The sequence below is a fragment of the Mesoplodon densirostris genome, chromosome 7 (genome assembly GCF_025265405.1).
Source record: "Mesoplodon densirostris isolate mMesDen1 chromosome 7, mMesDen1 primary haplotype, whole genome shotgun sequence".
Taxonomy (NCBI): Eukaryota; Metazoa; Chordata; class Mammalia; order Artiodactyla; family Ziphiidae; genus Mesoplodon; species Mesoplodon densirostris.
Genome location: NC_082667.1, coordinates 40,902,919 through 40,920,165, shown reverse-complemented (window position 1 = coordinate 40,920,165; position 17,247 = coordinate 40,902,919). Strand labels below are relative to the sequence as shown.

The following is a 17,247-nucleotide window of genomic DNA, read 5'->3' as shown; positions in this document are numbered from 1 at the left end:
TGAAGTGAATTAGCAGCCACTGCCCTCTGAAGGTCATAATGATGAGAAGTGAAGACAGACAGATGCAGAGGTGGAGGGGTGGTCTTTTGGAGGGGGGGTTCTTTCTCATCTGGCTGTCTTGCTCTCATCTACTTCATGACTGGCTCTCTTTCCCAGCTGTTGGCCCTTATGACTAACGGTAGCCTGGGCTCACTACCAGACACATGGCTGGAAACCTACAGAAACAGTAGCTACACAGAGATGCAACTTCCCACAGAGTTTTCTACCACCTCTCCTTTGTGGTCCCACCCTGGAGGCTACACATACCTATCCTCCAAACTGAAGCTCCAACTTTTCCACCTGTGCCAGTGCTTCAGGGAGACTACTTAGTGGACTTTTCTCAAACGTTCCAACTCCCCCTTTCAGACGCTTACTTCCATGGCTTCTCTCATGATACTTAAGGTCCGTATCTATAACAAATCCTTATTCCATATACTCAGAGTGGATCTGCTTTCCTGATTGAATCTGACTGATCCAGCAACCCACTGGTGCCTTTATCATCAAAACTCAAACCACAGCAATAATGGCCTAACTGCTTTCTCTCCCACCAATGCATCTTGACCATTGCTGCTAGACATCTTTAGCTTTACACTCCAAGGATGAAAGGTAGCCCTCCATTGTCTATAAAATAAAATCTGGGGCTTCCCTGGTGGCGCAGTGGTTGAGAGTCCACCTGCCGATGCAGGGGACACAGGTTCGTGCCCCGGTCCGGGAAGATCCCACATGCCGCGGAGCAGCTGGGCCCGTGAGCCATGGCCGCTGAGCCTGCGCGTCCGGAGCCTGTGCTCCGCAACGGGAGAGGCCACAACAGTGAGAGGTCCGTGTACCGCAAAATAAATAAATAAATAAATAAAATCTGAAGCATCATCAGGATCCTCTCCACAACCTAACTTTCCAAGTTTATGTTCCTCATTCCCCCTACATGAATTTTTCCCTTTTGCCAAATTGATCTACTCACTTCCCCCCAGTACTCCTTGTTTTTCTTCATTCTACCTATTCTTTGGCACCACGTCCCATCTTTCTGTTTTCCTGATCCATTTCTGATCCATTTATTCAAATCCAGTACATCCTAGAGAAGCCAGTTCAAAGCCCCACTGCCTCTGTGAAGACTTAGCTGGTAAAGATTGCTATTTCTACTGAGCAACTTCCTAAAGTAATTAGGGCCGTCTCTTGACATTTCTCTTCTATCATATGTGCCAGAATGTTGATTTTGATAACCCTTTCTCCATTTGACACAAGATGAAATTCTAATAAAGAATTTCATTTTTAATAGACCTCAGTCACCAGTAAAATGGAAGCAAGTATTATATACTGTTGAAACGTACATCAAATCAAATAAAATGTATTTCTTCAACATCTTTATTAGAGTATAATTGCTTTACAATGGTGTGTTAGTTTCTGCTGTATAACAAAGTGAATCAGCTATATGTATACTTATATCCCCATATCCCCTCCCTCTTGCATCTCCCTCCCTCCCACTCTCCCTATCCCACCCCTCTAGGTGGTCACAAAGCACCGAGCTGATCTCCCTGTGTGATGTGGCTGCTTCTAGTTATATATTTTATTTTATTTATTTAATTTAATTTAATTTTAATTTATTTATTTTTTTTGCAGTACGTGGGCCTCTCACTGTTGTGGCCTCTCCCGTTGCGGAGCACAGGCTCCAGACACGCAGGCTCAGCAGCCATGGCTCACGGGCCCAGGCGCTCCGTGGCATGTGGGATCTTCCTGGACCAGGGCACGAACCCATGTCCCCTGAATAGGCAGGTGAACTCTCAACCACTGCGCCACCAGGGAAGCCCTAGTTATATATTTTATATTTGGTAGTGTATATATGTCCATGCCACTCTCTCACTTTGTCAGCTTACCCTCCCCCACCCCCCACCCCCTGCAGTGTCCTGGTTCTGATGAACCTAGGGGCGGGACAGGAATAAAGATGCAGATGTAGAGAATGGACTAAAGTGTATTTCCATATGGAGTTTTTTAACCCCCTATCTTATAAAATGAATTGGATTCCCCTTCCCCTTGTTCAGTGCTGAGGATGCAGCTAACGCAGTCAGGGGGGTTCGCAGGGCCAGCGTGGTCCTGATGTTGCGGCTGTGGATGAAGAGGCATCCTGCCTGGTTAGGAGACTACTTACAGAGGGAGGGATGGAGAAATAAGTGAATATATTGGTGATAGTGGGGGAGGGGAAGACTGGAATAAACCCATGGTGTTCGGTTAGAATTGGAAATATTGGTCTGAACTTATATATTTACAAATGTAGAAATAGGGGTGTGTGTATGTGTGTGTGTGTGTGTTGCAGATTGGGTTCTCTGGAAGCAAACACTAAGATGAAGATTGGAGTGTAGGATATTTACTAGGGATCAAAACATGTGGAAGGAAATAGTTTGGGCAGAAGAAGACGTTGAACTGCGATGCCGGCCCAGGGTAGTCTTGGTCAGCTCCACTCTGGAGCACACATGGCCTGTCAGATTTTTTCTCGCTGCATCAAAATGACCGATCTGTATCCCTTTCTTCAATCAGTCATTAGATGTGGGCTGGCTGCCCAGGAGAGGGGTGATACGGGGCAAGACATTTCTCCGCAACAAGTCCTTCCTTGTAGGGGGATCTTAGTGGTACATTTTCATGTCTACCACAATGCATATGTGTATGTGTGTGCATGCATGTGGGTATGTACATAGATTTCCTGGCTCTCTGAGAAGGCCTAGGAGCAATGAAATCCATTCTCTCAAAGGAACCAAGAGTACTCAGAACATGGCTAATTCCAGGGTTGATGCAGGGAAAGTATAAGATATACCTGGAACATTTTGTGCCATAAAGTAAGAAACTGATCCAAGAATGATGAGAGTCTGTCAGAAGAACATAGGCACCATCTTAAAAGGGCTCATCCTGGCCAAATCTGCAATATTTCAGTGTCAAAATAAATAATGATAGTAAAAAATTATAACTCACAGAATAAAATAGAGATCCATGAATCCACACAAATAAAAATAAATTGAGGGAAAGGGAAGGATCGACCTATTGTAGAATGACAACTAATAATTGTAAAGGGTTTATGGAACTGAACAATTTAACAATTATAATAGGAAAAATTGATCCAGCAAGATTCATCAATGGATGCCAGAACTAGTAGGTAAAATTTTCAGGAGGACATTTAAGTCTAGAAGTATCTCCCTATAAAATGCTTATTGATGACTTATTGTATAAGGTATAAAATGCTTACAGTTTACCTTTACAGTGGAGAAATCTGGTTAGATACTGTTTTACCACATAATAACAGAATGGAACATCTCTTTTATCATCTCTAGTGATGCGACAAATCACCATCATGTGCCTCCTGGTATAATGCACTGAGAAGAATACAGCATCACTTCTGTGATATTCCTGCCACAGAGTGGATAAACTGAATCTAAACATGAACAAGTATCAGACAAACTTCAAATGAAGGACATTCTAAAAAGTAACTGGCCTGTACTCTTTTTAAAAAAAAGTCATACCGTAGTCATGAAATACAAAAAGACAGAGGAAGTCAGTGGTGTATGGGAGCCAGCTGGTATTGGCTCAGACCCACTTTAGAAAATCAATGGCATGTATCTCTTCCTAACACTGCTGGTCAGTGACAGTGATATCAAGTTGGTAACTTGAAATTGGCTAGAATGGGAATATGTACCCCATAAAAATTGGCAACCACTACAAATTAGGGCTGTTTTTTTTTTCTCCCAGTGAGCCAGTTTAGCAGCACAGCCTGGAACTGTTCCCGATTGAAGGGGACAAAGGAGTCATGACAAGTAATGCAACATGTGATCCTGGGTTTGATCCTGGGACAGAAAAGGATATGATTGGGATGACCAGAGAAATCGACATGGGCTCTGAGGTCTAGATGGGAGTAGTGTATGAGTGTTCATTTCCTGATTTTGATGACTGTACTGTGGTCATGTAGGAGAATGTCCTTGTTTTTAGGACGTGTACAGTGAAGTATTAGAGAGAAATGAGGCATCATATCTGCAGTTGATTCTCAAAGGTTCAAAAAAAAACCTGTATGTAAAAAAAATATGGAAAGAGAGCAAATGACAAGGCAAATGTGGTAAACTGTGAATACCGCATTAGGGAATTTGGAATTAGGGAACAGGGTGGAGGCTAGATAGTAGTTCTTTTACTATTCGTGCCACTTTTCTGTAAATTTGAAATTATTTCCCCCCCAAAATATTAAAGAATTGTATTTTAATCAAATGCTTTTAAGTCAGGGTGTGTCTTCCCTACTTTGCTGCTGGGTCTGATGGGTGTTCAGCCCCTTTCACATCCCACAGAGTTGGAGAAATACTAAAGGAAAGATAGGAATGCATAAATCGCCGTTTGTGATCCCGTGTAACTAAACGCAATCTCTCCTGGGCTCTTACCCCCTTCTCCTGGGTCTGTGGAGAAGTGGAGAAGCTTCTTCTTCACTTCTCAGAAACTCAAGGATTCCTGGATACTGTAAGAATGTTACTTCACTGCTATTACAAACAATAAGGATGAGAACACAGTGAAAAGCAGAGTTTTTCCAGGGAAGTACTTTTCTGTTTGTTTTGTTATGAGCAAAATAGGTAGCAAGACATAGGTAGTGTAATGACTGAACCCACATTACTAGGAATTAAATGCTGGGTTTTTTTTTAATGCTAAGAAGTAAATTAGTTTTTAAAAAAATTAAGCATTGAACCTCTAATAAATTAATCTTAAATAATTTAAAAATAATGATCAGGGATCACTTGGAAAGCAATGGAGTTTGTTTTAAAATTACCTCTTTTTTGATACAAATGAGCTCATTTACAAAACAAACAGATTCACAGACTTAGAGAACAAATTTTTGGTTAGGGAGGGAAGGGTGGGGAGGGATACTTAGGGAGTGTGGGATTGACATGTACACACTGCTAGATTTAAAACAGCTAACCAACAAGGACCTACTGCAGAGCACAGGGAACTCTGCTCAATATTCTGTAACAACCTAAATGGGAAAAGAATTTGAAAAAGAATAGATACATGTATATGTATAACAGAATCACTTTGCTGTACACCTGAAACCAACACTACATTGTTAATCAGCTATACTCTAATATAAAATAAATGTTAAAAAATAAATAAAATTCCTTCCTTTTTCCCCTCCTTCCTTCCGTCCCTCCACCCTTCCTCCCCTCCTTCCTTCCTTCCTTCCTTCCTCCCATCCTTCCGTCCTTCCTTCTCTCCTTCCACACTTCCTTCCATCCTTCCGTCCCTCCACCCTTCCTCCCTTCCGTCCTTCCGTCCTTCCATCCTTCCTTCTCTCCTTCCACCCTTCCTTCCGTCCTTCCGTCCGTCCTTCTTCCCTTCCTTCTTTTGGTGGCAAATAAGCACTGTGTGTGTGTGTGTGACTTTCCCACGCAGACTCAGTGCTCCCCGATGAATTTCACCTTACACTTTTGTTACCCCCACAACACCTACCAGCAGTTCTAGACTTTCCCATGTGTGATTGGGCCACTTAATGAGACAATAGAGGTTACTGCCAATGCTGAAAAAGACAGCAAGTCCCTTGCGATAGTTACCTGAATTGTCATCACCGTAGTTGATCTGAGAGTCAGGATGGAACCGAGTCCTGACAAAGAGCCCACGCTGCTCCAATGGAGGTAAAGGTCCTCTCCACCTCTCCTGCTGTCACAAAGCAATTTACAGTGGCAGGTAGGGAGGGAAGGGTCTGGCTGTGAACCCATTTAGCAGCATCTTTCTCTTGAGCTGTTCAGATTTGTCAAAAGCTCTCAGCTTGCCATTTTCAAGGGCCCTGCTGTGCTTCTCTTTAGGGAAGGTTAATAATGCCAATCAGGACTTCCTGTGTCTGTTTACTTGTGGTCAGGTGAGTTTCATCTCTTCCTTAAACTCTAAAAGAAGAAAGTTCAGGGCTGGTTACATGAGTAAGTAACAGGGTCTGCTGCACTGTAAGTGCGGTGGTGAAAAAACCACCAGTCATCTAAGGGGACCGGGGAAGGCCTGTCGGACCTGGATGCATGCTCTCTGATTCTGTCACTGCCTCTTCCCAGCTGTGGGCCTGGCTATGAATAACCAGGTGGCCTCAGGCTTGAGCATCAGGGGTAGTGTTTTCAGCAAAAGCAAATAAAACTCACACTAACAAAATGTATGTGAACTATTTTAAACTCATAAATATGTATATTAAATCAAGTTAATTTTTTTTCAATCTTTAAAACAAGCTTTTCTCTGCATTTTGGTAACTCCCTAGTGACATTGCAACTCCAATCGTTCTGCAAATAAATGGGCCTTCATGTAAGTATTGCTTAGGGAGCAGGAAGAAGCATTTCCTGCTTCCTCCTTTTCTTTCTCTTAAATGTTTCCTCCTCCCCCACCAAGATATTGTACTCAAATTGACCAACAATTAATATTTATAATTGAGGTATAATTTATATACAGTAAAACCAAAAATTGAAATTTTAAAATTATTAAATTCTATTTGAATGATATTAAATTGTATCAATAAAAAGGGATAAATTCAGGCATATTGAAATTTATCTTCTAAAATTCCATCATTTTGTTGTTTCAAACTTCTCCTTTTCTCTAAAATTTATACACATTAACTGGTAATTTTTTGCAAGTACAGTGTGCACTAAATTATCGCTTCATGTAAATAAGAAAGCAAAAACTGTGGAATATAACCCTTTCAGTGCACCCTAGGGATTTCATTTTAAGTGTTTAATCAGGTGTTTTACACATATTCTAAATGTGTCTAACTTTTTAAAAAATTCCTATATTAAAATTGTTCCCCTCTGCCACCTTTTTGAAGCTGGTTATGTTTAGTTATAACCATTTAAAGCAGCTTTTAATTACATACTGCCAATCAAACTCTTGGCATTACGGGTTGTGTTTTAGTGCCAGGGAAGACACCAGTCTTTAATTACCGTTGCATTGTTTCTAATTCCATTTCCAAAGTATATCTGCATCTGGAGTGACAAGATGTTAAAAAAAAAAATTCCTACATTTCACATTTTGCCCTTGCAATCGAAACTGCACAGGACAATGGTAATCAGACTATATTGTTTCAGTCCTAAACGTAACAGTAGCAGAAGATGGGGTTCCTAATGGAAAGAATTAATCATGGGCTTTTTTGATATTCATGGGAGGGGACGATAAGCTTGCTGCAGAGTGACATCCTTTTGAGGGAGCCCGGCTTCTGGCTGTGAAAACCATTCCCATGTGATTTCTTTCCAACACGCCAGAAAGCTGCTTTAATCTTTAAACATGAAGCATTGTGCTTATAGTATCAAAGGTAGGCAAGTTCTCCTACTGAGGTTCAAAAGCAGATAATAATAAGAACCTGGTTGTTAACGCCAGGCTGATGTCAGCTCTGAAATCACTTTTCACTTGATTGAGCCATTTTGTCCTCAGAATCACTTTGTTCTATTCAGCCAAATTTCTTCCAGCCCCTAAGATTGAGCAGCACACCCAATGTGTGCTTTCCCCCAGGGGCTTCTGGTCAGAAGTGAGAGTCCTACTGCAACAGACATGTTATTTCTCAGCCAAACTCGGATAGCCCTGGGATAGCACAGCAGTTCCTCTCCACCCAGCTCCAGGCTCACTTTTCCAGTGTCCCACAAGCTCTGACACTTCCCAGCCTGATGGGGGGAGTAGGTCCACTCCCAGCAGGCAGAGCCCCCAGGATGCCAGACTTTCCTTTTTGCCTGAAAGAACCACCAAGATACTGGGTTTCAAAAAGATTTGCATAGTGCATTTGTACCATTTGAGGAGCCATCCTGTAAAAAGTCTCCTGCCACAAACAGAGGTAAGTGAACCAGAGAAAATAACTCCCAGAATGAAGTTCCATTAGATCAAGACAAAGCTGAGAAAAAGGAAAACTTCCACAGACTATTAGCATCTAACGTTTTTACACACACACAACACAGATTTGAGACACTGTACAGTCTGCTGTGCAGGGTGTAATCCAAGTTTGGGGAAGTCCCCATATTTCTACCACCAGTCTCAAACTCGCCTTAATTTCTTTAACAAGTAACATTATTGGACACAAACAATTAGTCTCGGTTTGTCTTTTGGAGCCCTTAGACTTCCTAATTGGAGGCAGATCCTGGGACAGCTGTGAATCCTCCTTTCTGTGCCCTTATATCACTTCACCTCACTGTTTGTATTAGTTTCCTAGGGCTGCTATACCAAATTACCAAAAATTGATATCTAAAAACAGTAGAAATTTGTTCTCTCTTAGTTCTGGAGGCTAGAAGTCCAAAACCAAGGTGTTGACAGGGCTATGCTCCCTCCAGAGGCTCTCAGGGAGGATCCATTCCTTGCTTGTCCAGCTTCTGGTGACTGCTGGCATTCCTTGGCTTGTGGCCGTATCACTGTAATCTCTGGCCCTGTGGCCACCTTGCCTTCTCTTCTTATCTGTGTCAAATCTTCCTCTGCCTCCCTCATATAAGGATATAAATGATTACATTTAGTGCTCACCCAGATAATCCTGGATAATCTCCCCATTTCAAGATCCTTAATTTTATCCTAGTCTATCTTCATTTTATCCTATCCAAAGTTCGTTCGTTCTTTTTTTTCTTTGTGCCATATAAGGTAATATTCATAGGCTCCACAGATTAAAACAAGGAATATCTTTTGGGGGGCCATTACTCAGCCTACCACACTGTTACTGATTGCTAAACCATGACTTGTCTCTCACTTGAAGGCAGGGGTTAGCTAAGAGAAAAGAGCTGAGTAGTCCATTCCAGCTTGGGACACCTTACAGGTCATCCCAGGCTCCTAGGGCCCTCCCTGATTTAAACTAGCAAATAAGACAGAATACTCAGATTTTAGTTACATCAAGAACCTCCAGAGAGTGGAAGTAAATTGTAGGAGGTTTTTCAAACTACCGTAAATTCCCTTTAGGAGGATCCATAAAGAGCTATTTAAATTTGGCCTATGTTTGATTCAAACAAACTTACCATGTAAACTAAAAATGTCATGGGCAGTGTTTATATCTAACACTGTATGTAACTGTACCATATTATTTTACCGTCTTTCAGGTCACCCACTGTTATGAGCAAATAGTTCGTTGTACAGGGCTTCAACACCCTTTCAAGGGCTGGATCAGAGGTTGGTGGCATTTGAATTTTAGATTTGAGTCTTGAATACTTTCTAGCATGACCTTAACCTAAAATCCACTCTGACCTAAATCACCCAGCTTGCTGACCTGTGCCAACCAAATACACTGGATAATTATGCAGTATTGGACATTGTTTCAGTTGGGTACACACATTTAACTTATCTAAGCAAGAGCAGCAATGCAGCAATGCAACTTGGAAAAGCAGAAGCACCAGACCTTGGCTCCAGTGCTGAATTTAATGGACATTGCATAAGTAATGAGAAAAGCAATAAGAGAAAAATAAAAGCAAGGGACCAAGAAGCTTTGCCAGTAAGCTGGTGACACATTGAAAACTTTCCTCGAGACTTCCCTGGTGGCGCAGTGGTTAAGAATCTACCTGCCAATGCAGGGGACACGAGTTCGAGCCCTGGTCCAGGAAGATCCCACACGCTGCGGAGCAACTAAGCCCGTGAGCCACAATTACTGAGCCTGCGCTCTAGAGCCCGAGAGCCACAACTACTGAGTCCGCGTGCCACAACTCCTGAAGCCCGTGCACCTAGAGCCCGTGCTCCGCAACAAAAGAAGAGACGGCAACGAGAAGCCCACGCACTGCAATGAAGAGTAGCCCCTGGCTCGCTGCAACTAGAGAAAGACCACACGCAGCAACAAAGACCTAATGCAACCAAAAATTAATTAATTAATTAATTTTATAAAAACAAAAAAGAAAAAGAAAGCTTTTCTCAGAAACTTCAAAGCCTGCTGGTTTGGCTTACTACCTTACCCCACTTTTACTGGTTAGCTGTCAAGTTTACTCTGTACTAACTCTGAATACATTCATATTGCAAAATGTCTGATAATAATGATGTCCCTGAGCTGCTAATTGATTGTGAAGAGCTTTATGACAGAAGGAAGGTATAGTTATTATTAGATTATGCAATTTATTAAAGGGCAAACAAAACCTCAATGGCAAGTGTTCCTATGTATCTCCAGTGAAAAAATAGACTTGTCAGGCCACTATTCTCTGCTATTAGCAATGTCACCTCACCAGAATGGAATGTGCATATTTTGTCACAATATGAAGTTTTCTTATAAATATTGTTGGGAGCAGAGATATAAGCGTTCATTTAGATGGGATGCTTCATTGAAAATATAATCTGGCCATCATATCTATATACTAACCAGCACTCAAATGTAAATGCCTTGTAAGTGTTTTACATATCATATAGTTGAAAGCAAGAAGGGAATTTATGAGTTAGACACTGTTAGAAGCCCATCAGAGGAACTCCACATCTGTATATAGAAAAAAGGCCCAATATAAAAGTTACTTTAAAGAGAAATATGTTGGGCTTCCCTGGTGGTGCAGTGGTTGAGAGTCCGCCTGCCGATTCTAGGGCACACGGGTTCATGCCCCGGTCCGGGAGGATCCCACATGCCACGTAGCGGCTGGGCCCGTGAGCCATGGCCGCTGAGCCTGCGCGTCCGGAGCCTGTGCTCTGCAACAGGAGAGGCCACAAGAGTGAGAGGCCCATGTACGACAAAAAAGTGACAACCCAGGCACCCCGAGATTTCCTATCATCACAGAAAGATGAACTTTGTATGTTCATGGAACTGAGGGCAGAAAAAAGGATTTGTTCATTTGGAAATATTTTCAACAAGATCTGGACAAAAGAGGCTTCAGAGTTAATTTTAAGTTAATCTTCTAGTAAACAGAACATTCCATTCCCCATCTAAGCCTTTTCTGTAAAAGATTCATGTCAGTGAGTATTGATAAGTAAAGAAGTACTGAAAAAAAAAAAAACCCACAAAGGAACTCCATGAGGGAACATCATTTAATGGTAGACACAATCTGAGTAAATGCTGCCTGCATGATCTGCAGGTTCCTGTAAAGTGTGCAAAAGATACGTCAAAATAGGGATGCACCAAACTGAGCCTACTGTTTTTACACATCAGACTGAGGAACTTTGGGAAAATCTTAGAGGGGGCTGCTGTTTGGCAATTATAATAATAGCTAACACATCAGACACCACTATGCTAGGCACTTAGTATAAAAGATCTTATTTAAATAAGATACATATACATATACATATACACGTGTCTTGTATATAACTCTGAGAAATAAGTTATTATCACCCCCACCTTACAGATGAAGAAACTGAGTCTTGAAGAGTGAATAAAGCCTTTTGATTACCCAATACAACCCGTTTTAAAAAACTTTTTGTGGCTTAATAAGTTAATGTCTAAAGAGCAGAATATAAAGTTGGAAGTATACTGAGTAATTACTCAGTAGTTGTCCAGAGACCCAATCTAGGTAATTCTGGCCTGGAAATAGATTTTGGAGGGCCTAAATTAGTCATTTACTGAAGTGGGGTTTAATTCTACAATTTAAATCACCCACAACTTCCATCCCAACTCATGCAGAGAAGTGACCACCACTTATAAAAATCCATAAGGAGTCTGATTCCTTTTTTTTAAATTAATTAATTAATTTAATTTATTTCTTGGCTGTGTTGGGTCTTCATTGATGCATGCAGGCTTTCTCTAGTTGCAGCGAGCGGGGGCTACTCTTCGTTGTGGTGCATGGGCTTCTCAGCATGGGCTTCTCATTGCGGTGGCTTCTCTTATTGTGGAGCACGGCCTCTAGGTGCGTGGGCTTCAGTAGTTGTGGCTCGCGGGCTTAGTTGCTTTGCGGCATGTGAGATCTTCCCGGGCCAGGGCTCGAAGCCGTGTCCCCTGCATTGGCAGGTGGATTCTTAACCACTGCACCACCAAGGAAGTCCCAGGAGTCTGATTCTTGAGTTCAGTTGTGGAACTCATCCAAGAGGCTTTTTAACTCCAGCACACATGTGATGGGGTAGCGTAATCACATTGAGTCAAGATCAAATCTGACAACAGGGAGGTCATCTATTAAAGAAAATCATTTGAAGATCACTGCAGAATTGCTTGTTAAAAGCGATCATAAACCATGGTGCAAATATTGATATTTATTAAAATTTTTATTACTGTCATTTTAAGTGAATGGCTTAGCAGACTACTTGTCTGTTCTGGGGCACCCCAACTTGCCTCTAATGAGTTGACCTTATAAAATCAGTGAAATCAGACCACACTGTAAAAACTGGGGCTGGGCAGCCCTGTGAGGGCTTCTCCGCAAAATCAACCATCGACAACAAAGGCTGTACTATCGGACCAGGACAATGTCACGTGGAACGCAGAAGGAATGAAGTTGCTTTTGGCAAGAATATAAGATCAGTAGATAGTTTGGGAGCAACAGGAGAGGAAAAAGCACTTACTTTTTCAGTTTTGTGGTCACCAATGTGGGTGACCCTCTGTCCCCTGGTACCCTTTTACTTTCTAGTTGAGCGTTTCCTCCTGGCCTTACAGGCCTTTTCTCCAGGCTCTTAAACAGAAGGAAACATTCCTTCCGTTTCTCTGTCATTAACTCCTGAGCATGTATGCTCTTCTCTCTCTTCTCCTAATCACACTGTATTAGTGTAATTCAGCATTATCTTGCTTCACTGTGGTCTGCGCTACAGGGAGGGCGGGGATCTGACGTGGAAAGCAAATGTCCCCTAAGGGAGAGCAAGTGAGCAAGGCCATTCTAGCACATGGTGCGGGGGGAGGGGGAGGGGTGGGGGGGGGCGCTCTGCTGCTTCACCCCACCCCCCACCCCTGGCTTGCAGCTCCAGGTTTTCACATTTCACATGACAGCCCTGGAAGTTCTCCCCCCAAAAGTATCAAAGAGCATATGTAAAGTTAGTTTTTAATGCAGTCTTAAAGGACAAGGGAATATTCTGAAATGGGGTTTGGAGGCTAAAACATTTAGAATACATGTGAATATATAAGAAAACGGTTGTGGTGATGGCCTCTGGGGAGAGGAACTGAGAGACTGGGATGGGGATGTATAAATCCTCTTATACATTTTGGATTTTGTATCACATTTTTAAAACAGGTTTTTTTAAAATTGAAGTACAGTTGATTTACAATGTTGTGTTAGTTTCAGATGTACAGCAAAGTGATTCAGTTATACATATTTTTTTCAGATTCTTTTCCATTATAGGTTATTACAAGATATTGAATATAGTTCCCTGTGCTATACCATAGGACCTTGTTGTTTATCTATTTTATAGGTAGTAGTATGTACCTGTTAATCCCAAATTCCTAACTGATCCCTCCCCCGCCCTGCCCCTCTGGTAACCATAAGCTTGTTTTCTATGTCTGTGAGTTTGTTTCTGTATTGCAAATAAGTTCATTTGTATCATTATTTTAGATTCCACATATAAGTGATGTCATATGATGTTTGTCTTTGTCTGACTTACTTCACTTAATGTGATCATCTCTAGGTCCATCCATGTTGCTGCAAATGACACTATTTCATTCTTTTATATGGCTGAGTAATATTCCATTGTATTGTACCACATCTTTTTTATCCATTCATCTGTCGATGGACATTTACGTTGCTTCCATGTCTTGGCTAGTGCAAATAGTGCCTCTGAACATTAGTCACCCACCATCTCTTCATCTGAATATCCAATCGGTCAGAGAAGAAGTCTGTGAAATTGAATTTGGGGGAGGGAGTAGCATTTCCTAAACCAGTTCCAGCTCTGGTGTCAGCTTTGGAAGGTCCAGTGCTAGGTTTAGAAAAGCAGGAGGCAAGACAGCTATTCACTATCATCACAGCTGCTGCAGCTCTTGCTGGATCGAATTTGGTCCGTTTTCTCTGGAGGTAGGGACTTGCAGGGGACAGGGAAAAACTGCAAATTACAGAGTGTCAGGGTTTCTTGTACAAGAAGTGGGCCGGGGCTGGGGAGTGCGGTTCGGTGTGGTGGAGGGATGGGTGGGGTGGAGGGAGGGGAGGGATGGGAACGCCCAACATGTTCTGGGGAAGGCCCACACAGGAGAAAGGATGGATGGACCAGGACTGCTTGGAAGTACCAGCTATGGAACTGGGATTGTGACCCCTGCCAGGGCGTGAGCCTGGCAAATCTTTTACTTTTCAGTTGATGCTACCATGTCCCAGGCTCCAGGCTAGGCTGTGAAGTGGGGATGGGGGTGCTGGGCAGGAGCAGAGTGGAGGGGAGGAGAGGAGGGAGGCAGACCTGGAACGCTGTGGCCTCACCCGCCCGGGCTCCCCTCTAGCAGTGACTGAAGGAAGGAACCCACCGCCATGGGCAAAGAGAAGACCCATATCAATATCGTTGTCATCGGTCACGTGGACTCTGGCAAGTCCACCACCAACGGGCATCTCATCTACGAGTGTGGGGGGATCGATAAGAGGACCATCGAGAAGTTTGAGAAAGAGGCAGCCGAGGTAAGGCACCCACGCGCGGTGTTGGCCTCTAGGAGCTGGGGTGGGGGGATGGATGTCCTGCTTCTCGGTGGGTCCAACGCAGACAGCAGGGTGCGCTGTGAGGTCTAAGGCACCACTGAATGCCCTGGGATAGGTCAGTCTGCTCGCCATCAATGTGCTCTACTCACTCCCCACCCCTCCCCAGATGGGTAGGGGCTCCTTCAAGTACGCCCGGGTGTTGGACAAACTGAAGGCAGAGAGAGAGCGTGGCATCACCATCTACATCTCCCTGTGGAAGTTTGAAACCAGCAAGTACTACATCACCATCATCGATGCCCCATGAACATGATCACGGGCACCTCCCAGGTAAAGTAGCCCATGTTCCTTTCGGATGGGGGTGGGACAGGCGCAGAGGAAGGGAGGAAACTCAGGCTTTATTTCCGGGACTCTGGGAAGGAGGGTATCATAAGCCTTAGAAGGTTTTCCTCATCCATGCCAATCGTCAATTCTGAAAGAACCAGAAGAGGACAGACTCGGTGAGGCTCAGATACGGTCCCCCTTTCAGGCTGGGGCAGGGACCAGGTTTTCTGACACCCAGACAAGTAGATCACTTGGGGTCTGTCGGGGAGGAAGGAACTAAAAGCTCATTTATGGGACTAGGTGAGAGTTTAACTGGGAGGCAGGGCTTCTGCACACAGCAGCAACCAAGGGACCCATGAATTTGTCAACTTCTGGGGAGCATCCCGTCCCTGAGCTTTCCCAACGGACCCGGGACTGCCCAAAACTCTAGCAGGCTTCCCAGCCCGGCCGGCGCCCCCTCCCCTAACTAAGCCCTTGACCCCGTGGTGTCTGTGTCCTGCAGGCCGACTATGCTGTGCTTATCGTGGCCGGCAGCTTAGGCGAGTTCAAGGCGGGCATCTCCAAGAACGGGCAGACCCGCGAGCACACGCTTCTGGCCTTCACCTTGGGCGTGAAGCAGCTGATCGTGGCCATCAACAAGATGGACTCGACCAAGCCCGCCTTCCAGGAGATCACGGAGGAAGTGAGCGCCTATATCAGAAGATTGGCTACAACCCTGCATCCGCGGCCTTCGTGCCCATCTCGGGTTGGCACAGCGACAACATGCTGGAGCCCAGCAGTGACGTGAGTGCAGGCTGGGTCTGCGGGCGGGCGGAGTGGGTCCTGGTCCTGGTCCTGGTCCTGGGGTGAGTGTGCTGAGAGCAATGCCCCAGGCTCACCTCCACTACGTTCTGCATCCTCCCGCAGATGCCCTGGTTCAAGGGCTGGAAGGTTGAGCAAAAGGAGGGAAACACCACCCAGGTGACACTGCTAGAAGCTCTCGACTCCATCCTCCCACCCACTCACCCCGTCAACAAGCCCCTGAAGCTGCCTCTGCAAGACGTGTACAAGTTTGGAGGTGAGGTGACAGGGCTTCTTGAGGAATGAAGGAATTGAGAATGAGGTCGGGTGTCTGACTTGCCAGGGTTCAGATCCTGACTTCTGAGCTGTGATAAAGTGTAAAGCCCCCAGCGTTTCCAAATTATCTGATACACAGAAGAAACAGCCAGTCCTGTAGGTGGCCTTGGTCCTTGAGCCCCAGGACCAAGGGACTCCCCCAGAAGCCAGTTGTCACTGGTGGGTCTAGAATCTTTCTGAGTGCCCTTCTTCCCATTGCACAGGCATTGACACTGTGCCCTTGGGCCGTGTGGAGACCGGCTTCCTGAAACCTGGCATGGTAGTCACCATTGCCCCCAGCAACGTCACCACTGAGGTCAAGTCTATGGAGATGCACCACGAGGCCCTGCCCGAGGCCCTGCCCAGTGACAAAGTGGGCTTCAGCGTGAAGAATGTGTCTGTGAAGGACATCTGACATGGCAACGTCGTCAGAGACAGCAAGGACGAACCCCCGATGGAGGCCAGCAGCTTTGTGGTGCAGGTAGGTGCCCAGGAAGCCAAGGGCCTTGGTGCTTGGTGGTGATGGAAATGCTTCTTAGAAATTAGCCCCAGTTCAGCAGAAGCCCCAGGTTGGTTGAGGGTTGGCCCCAGATCACAGGTGCCATCGGATCTCTTCTAATTCCATCCTCCTTCCCTGCCAGGGGATAGTCTTGAATCACCCGGGACAGATCCATGCTGGTGCTGGACTGCCACATGGCCCATGTCTCCTGCAAGCTTGCTGAAGTGAGGGAAAAGATTGACCGGCGCTCAGGCAAGAAGCTGGAGGACAACCCCAAGGCCCTGATGCAGCCATAGTGCAGATGGTCCCCAGCGAGGCCATGTGTGTGGAGACCTTCTCTGAGTACCCACCTCTAGGTGAGCCAGGGACTGATGGCTGCTGAGTCCTGGGAAGGAAAGCACCTCTGACTGAGGCCAAGAAGCCTTTCCTTCTATGCCTCTTTCTAGAAATTTCACTCTTTCTTCTTCCTTCCTTCCTCCTCCAGGCTGTTTTGCTGTGCAGGACATGAGGCAAACAGTGGCCACTGGAGTCATCAAGGCAGCGGAGGAGAAGACAGCCTCTGCGGCCAAGTTCAGCAGTGAAGACCAGCAAGAAATGAAGTGTGTCCTCATCAACCTCCACTCTATGAGATACTTCTATTGACAGAATAAAATTAATAATAAAACTTAAACTAGCTGTCTTGGTTTCTTCCAAGGAGGAAAGCATCAGGTTAATGAGGAAACTCTGGGTAGATGAACAACTGATTTAAGGCCCATAGGCTTCAAAGTTTTATGCTCTGGGTGGTGAACACAATTCAGGGTCTTACCTCCTTCTCCCACCCAGGGCTCTTTCCCATCCTCTTCCCGTTTCCCTCGAACCTAATCACCTCTGGCTGGT

General features: G+C 44.6%; 1 pseudogene; it reads left to right on the top strand.

The window, feature by feature from the left end:
* The first annotated feature begins 14,294 nt into the window (after nucleotides 1-14,294).
* Nucleotides 14,295-17,013, top strand: LOC132494154 (elongation factor 1-alpha-like; annotated as a pseudogene).
* The last annotated feature ends 234 nt before the right edge of the window (nucleotides 17,014-17,247 follow it).